Consider the following 6,113-nt stretch of genomic DNA (forward strand, 5'->3'; position numbering starts at 1 on the left):
AGAGTCTTGATGACCCACAAGTATAGGGGATCTATCGTAGTCCTTTCGATAAGTAAGAGTGTCGAACCCAACGAGGAGCAGAAGGAAATGACAAGCGGTTTTCAATAAGGTATTCTCTGCAAGCACTGAAATTGTAGGTAACAGATAGTTTTGTGATAAGATAATTTGTAATGGGTAACAAGCAATGAAAGTAAATAAGGTGCAGCAAGGTGGCCCAATCCTTTTTGAAACAAAGGACAAGCCTGGACAATTTCTTATAATGAGAAAAGCGCTCCCGAGGACACATGGGAATTATCGTCAAGCTAGTTTCATGACGCTCATATGATTCACGTTCGGTACTTTGATAATTTGATATGTGGGTGGACCGGTGCTTGGGTACTGCCCTTACTTAGACAAGCATCCCACTTACGATTAACCCCTATTGCAAGAATCCACAACTACAAAAGAAGTATTAAGGTAAACCTAACCATAGCATGAAACATATAGATCCAAATCAGCCCCTTACGAAGTAACGCATAAACTAGGGTTTAAGCTTCTGTCACTCTAGAAACCCATAATCTACTTATTACTTCCCAATGCCTTCCTCTAGGCCCAAATAATGGTGAAGTGTCATGTAGTCGACGTTCACATAACACCACTAGAGGAGAGACAACATACATCTCATAAAAATATCGAACGAATACTAAATTCACATGACTACTAATAGCAAGACTTCACCCATGTCCTTAGGAACAAACGTAACTACTCACAAAGCATACTCATGTTCATAATCAGAGCGGTATTAATATGCATTAAGGATCTGAACATATGATCTTCCACCAAGTAAACCAATTAGCATCAACTACAAGGAGTAATCAACACTACTAGCAACCCACATGTACCAATTTGTGGTTTTGATACAAGATTGGATACAAGAGATGAACTAGGGTTTGGAGAGGAGATGGTGCTGGTGAAGATGTTGATGGAGATTGACCCCCTCCCGATGAGAGGATCATTGATGATGATGATGGTGATGATTTCCCCCTCCCGGAGGGAAGTTTCCCTGGCAGAATAGCTCCGCCAGAGCCCTAGATTAGTTCCGCCAAGGTTCCGCCTCGTGGTGGCGGAGTTTCGTCTCGTGAGCTTGCTTATGATTTTTTCCCGGACAAGAGACTTCAGATAGCAGAAGATGGGCACCGGAGGGCCACCAGGGGGCCCAGGAGACAGGGGGGCGCCCAGTAGGAGGGGCCGCACCCCCACCCTCCTGGCCAGGGTGTGGGCCCCCTCCGGTACTTTCTTTGCCCAATATTTCTTACTAAATCCAAAAATAACTTTCGTGGAGTTACGAGACTTTTGGAGCTGTGCAGAATAGGTTTCCAATATTTGCTCCTTTTCCAGCCAGAATCCTAGCTGCCGGCATTCCCCCTCTTCATGGTAAACCTTGTAAAATAAGAGAGAATAACCATAAGTCTTGTGACATAATGTGTAATAACAGCCCATAATGCAATAAATATTGATATAAAAGCATGATGCAAAATGGAAGTATCAGGTACCCCTACTTATGTTACTCCCACTACGCCTAGTCTACGGTTAGTAGGTGACCTTGCACTTGGCTCTTCGCCTCTTCCAGAAATCGATGTTTTACAATAGTACTTCTGGCAATCTGACACCAAATGAACTGCTGCACGTCCACCGCTTGTAAGCAAAAGTTCCTCCTCGTGCTGCGAGCCACCGTGCACGCGTTGGCGAGGGAGAAGGCATAGTAAGCAAGCTTCTCGTCATTCTGCAAGTTGACGGGACAAATCAAAGTTATTTAGTACGTACTCTCAAAAGGGCTGACCATGTCATGGCTACCATCCCGTGCTCCATCATTGAGTACGTGCACTATTCACGTGCCATCGAGGAGAAAAAATATTGCATAGTTGGTGCCATCGAAGTGCACGACTCACTTACGCACTGCTTATCTGATTATCTCCATTTTCTTGCATGACACATGCACCTTGATGCTAGATGTCTTGCGTGTTGGCAAAAGGATGAACAAAGCTCACATAAAAAAAGAGAGTTGAAGAACATAGATTCCCGACGACCGAGAAGGAGGAACCTCGCGGTGGAGCGTCTGCAAGGAACCTTGCGCGTTTTCCCCTATTTTTTGCCGCCTGCTGATACGTCTCCAACGTATCTATAATTTTTTATTGTTCCATGCTATTATATTACTTATTTTGGATGTTTAATGGGCTTTACTATGCACTTTTATATTATTTTTGGGACTAACCTATCAACCGAAGGCCCAGTCCAAATGCTGCTTTTTTTTGCCTATTTCAGTGTTTCGCACAAAAGGAATATCAAACGGAGTCCAAACGGAATGAAACCTTCTGGAGAGTTATTTTTTTGGAACAAACGCAATCCAGGAGACTTGGAGTGGACGTCAATAAAAAACGATGCGGCCACGAGGCAGGGAGTCGCGCCCCCACCCTCGTGGGCCCCTCGTGGCTCCCCTGACCGACTTCCTTCGCCTATATATACTCACATAGCCTGAAACCATCCAGGACCACCACGAAACCCTATTTCCACCACCGCAACCTTCTGTACCCATGAGATCCCATCTTGGGACTATTTTCGGCGCTCCGCCGGAGGGGGAATCGATCACGGAGGGCTTCTACATCAACGCCATAGCCTCTCCGATGAAGTGTGAGTAGTTTACCACAGACCTTCGGGTCCATAGTTATTAGCTAGATGGCTTCTTCTCTCTCTTTGGATCTCAATACAAAGTTCTCCTCAATCTTCTTGGAGATCTATTTGATGTAATTCTTTTTGCGGTGTGTTTGCCGAGATCCGATGAATTGTGGGTTTATGATCAAGATTATCTATGCACAATATTTGAATCTCCTCTGAATTCTTTTATCTATGATTTGTTATCTTTGCAAGTCTCTTCGAATTTTCAGTTTGGTTTGGCCTACTAGATTGATCTTTCTTGCAATAGGAGAAGTGCTTAGCTTTGGGTTCAATCTTGCGGTGTCTTTTCCCAGTGATAGCAGGGGCAGCAAGGCACATATTATATTGTTGCCATCAAGGATAAAAAGATGGGGTTTATATCATATTGCTTGAGTTTATCCCTCTACATCATGTCATCTTGCCTAATGTGTTACTCTGTTCATATGAACTTAATACTCTAGATGCATGCTGGATAGCGGTCGATGTGTGATGTAATAGTAGTAGACGCAGAATCATTTCGATCTACTTGTTGCGGACGTGATGCCTATATACATGATCATGCCTAGATACTCTCATAATTATGCACTTTTCTATCAATTGCTCGACAATAATTTGTTCACCCACCGTAATACTTATGATATCTTGAGAGAAGCCAGTAGTGAAACCTATGGCCCCCGGGTCTATTTTCCATCATATTAGTTTCCGATCTATTTTATCTTGCAATCTTTACTTTCCAATCTATATCATAAAAATACCAAAAATATTTATTTATCTTATTATCTCTATCAGATCTCACTTTTGCAAGTGGCCGTGAAGGGATTGACAACCCCTTTATCGCGTTGGTTGCACGGTTCTTATTTGTTTGTGTAGGTACGAGGGATTTGCGTGTAGCTTCCTACTTGATTGATACCTTGGTTCTCAAAAACTGAGGGAAATACTTACGCTACTTTGCTGCATCACCCTTTCCTCTTCAAGGGAAAACCAACGCATGCTCAAGAGGTAGCAAGAAGGATTTCTGGCGCCGTTGCCAGGGAGGTCTACGCACAAGTCAGGACATACCAAGTACCCATCAGAAACCCTTATCCCTCGCATTACATTATTTGCCATTTGCCTCTCATTTTCCTCTCCCCCACTTAACCCTTGCCGTTTTATTCGCCCTCTCCTTCCCGTTCACTTCTTTTTCGCTTGCCTCCTGTGTGCTTGTGTGTTGGATTGACTGTCATGATGGCTCAAGATAATACTAAATTGTGTGATTTTTCCAATACAAACAACAATGATTTTCTTACCGATTGCTCCTCTTACCGATGATGAATCTTGTGAAATTAATGCTACCTTGTTGAATCTTGTTATGAAAGATCAATTCTCTGGCCTTCCCAGTGAAGATGCCGTTACTCATCTAAACAACTTTGTTGATTTGTGTGATATGCAAAAGAAGAAAGATGTGGATAATGATATTGTTAAATTGAAGCTATTTCTGTTTTCGCTTAGATATCGTGCTAAAACTTGGTTTCGTCTTTGCCTAAAAATAGTATTGATTCATGGAATAAGTGCAAATATGCTTTTATTTCTAAGTATTTTCCTCCCGCTAAGATCATCTCTCTTAGAAACGATATTATGAATTTTAAGCAACTTGATCATGAACATATTGCACAATCTTGGGAGAGGATGAAATTAATGATTCACAATTGCCCTACACATGGATTAAATTTATGGATGATCATACAAATTTTTTATGCCGAATTGAATTTTGCTTCTAGAAATCTTTTAGATTCGGCCGCGGGAGGCACTTTTATGGAAATCACTTTAGGAGAAGCTACTAAACTCCTAGATAATACAATGGTGAATTATTCTCAATGGCAAACCGAAAGATCTACTAGTAAAAAGGTTCATGCGATAGAAGAGATTAGTGTTTTGAGTGGAAAGATGGATGAACTTATAAAATTGTTTGCTAATAAGAGTGCTCCTATTGATCCTAATGATATGCCTTTGTCTACTTTGATTGAGAATAATAATGAATCTATGGATGTGAATTTTGTTGGTAGGAATAATTTTGGTAACAACGCGTATAGAGGAAACTTTAATCCTAGGCCGTTTCCTAGTAATTCCTCTAATAATTATGGTAATTCCTACAACAACTCTTATGGAAATATTAATAAGATGCCCTCTGATTTTGAGATTAGTGTTAAATAATTTATGATTTTTCAAAAGAATTTCAATGCTTTGCTTGAAGAAAAATGGCCTAAGATTGATGAGTTGGCTAGGAACATGGATAGAAATTCTCTTGATGTTGACTCTTTGAAACTTAGATCTATTCCACCTAAGCATGATATCAATGAGTCTCACAAATCTATGAGAATTTCCATTGATGAGTGCAAGGAAAGAACTGCTAGGATGCGTGCTAAGAAAGATTGCTTTGTAAAAGCGTGTTCTTCCAGTTTTCATGATAATAGGGATGAAGATCTAAAAGTGATTGATGTGTCTCCTATTAAATCTTTGTTTTGCAATATGAATCTTGTTAATAATGGGACTGGAGATGAGTCAACTTTAGTTAAGAGGCATCCCAGTGATTCTGAGTTTTTAGATCTTAATGCAAAAATTGGTAAAAGTGGGATTGAAGAGGTCAAAACTTTACATAGCAATGAACCTACTATTTTGGATTGAAAGGAATTTAATTATGATAATTGTTATTTAATAGATTGTATTTCCTTGTTGCAATCGGTGTTAAATTCTCCTCATGCTTATAGTCAAAATAAAGCTTTTACTAAACATATCATTGATGCTTTAATGCAATCTTATGAAGAAAAACTTGAATTAGAAGTGTCTATCCCAAGAAAAATTTATGATGACTGGGAACCTACTATTAAAACTAAAATAAAAGATCATGAATGCTATGCTTTGTGTGATTTGGGTGCTAGTATTTCCACGATTCCAAAAACTTTGTGTGATGTGTTAGGTTTCTATGAATTTGATGATTGCTCTTTAAATTTGCACCTTGCGGATTCCACTATTAAGAAACCTATGGGAAGGATTAATGATGTTCTTATTGTTGCAAATAGGAATTATGTGCGTGTAGATTTTATTGTTCTTGATATAGATCGCAATCTTTCATGTCCTATTATTCTTGGTAGACCTTTCCTTAGAACGATTGGTGCAATTATTGATATGAAAGAAGGAAATATTAGGTTCCAATTTCCATTAAGGAAAGGCATGGAACACTTTCCTAGGAAGAAAATCAGATTACCTTATGAATCTATTATGAGATCCACCTATGAATTGAATACCAAAGATGGCAATACTTAGATCTATTCTCGCTTTTATGCCTAGCTAGAGGCGTTAAACGATAGCACTTGTTGGGAGACAACCCAATTTCATTTTTATTCTTTGCTTTTTATTCCTGCTAGTAATAAATAATTCATCTAGCC

Source organism: Triticum dicoccoides, chromosome 5B (genome assembly GCF_002162155.2).
Source record: "Triticum dicoccoides isolate Atlit2015 ecotype Zavitan chromosome 5B, WEW_v2.0, whole genome shotgun sequence".
NCBI classification, from domain to species: domain Eukaryota; kingdom Viridiplantae; phylum Streptophyta; class Magnoliopsida; order Poales; family Poaceae; genus Triticum; species Triticum dicoccoides.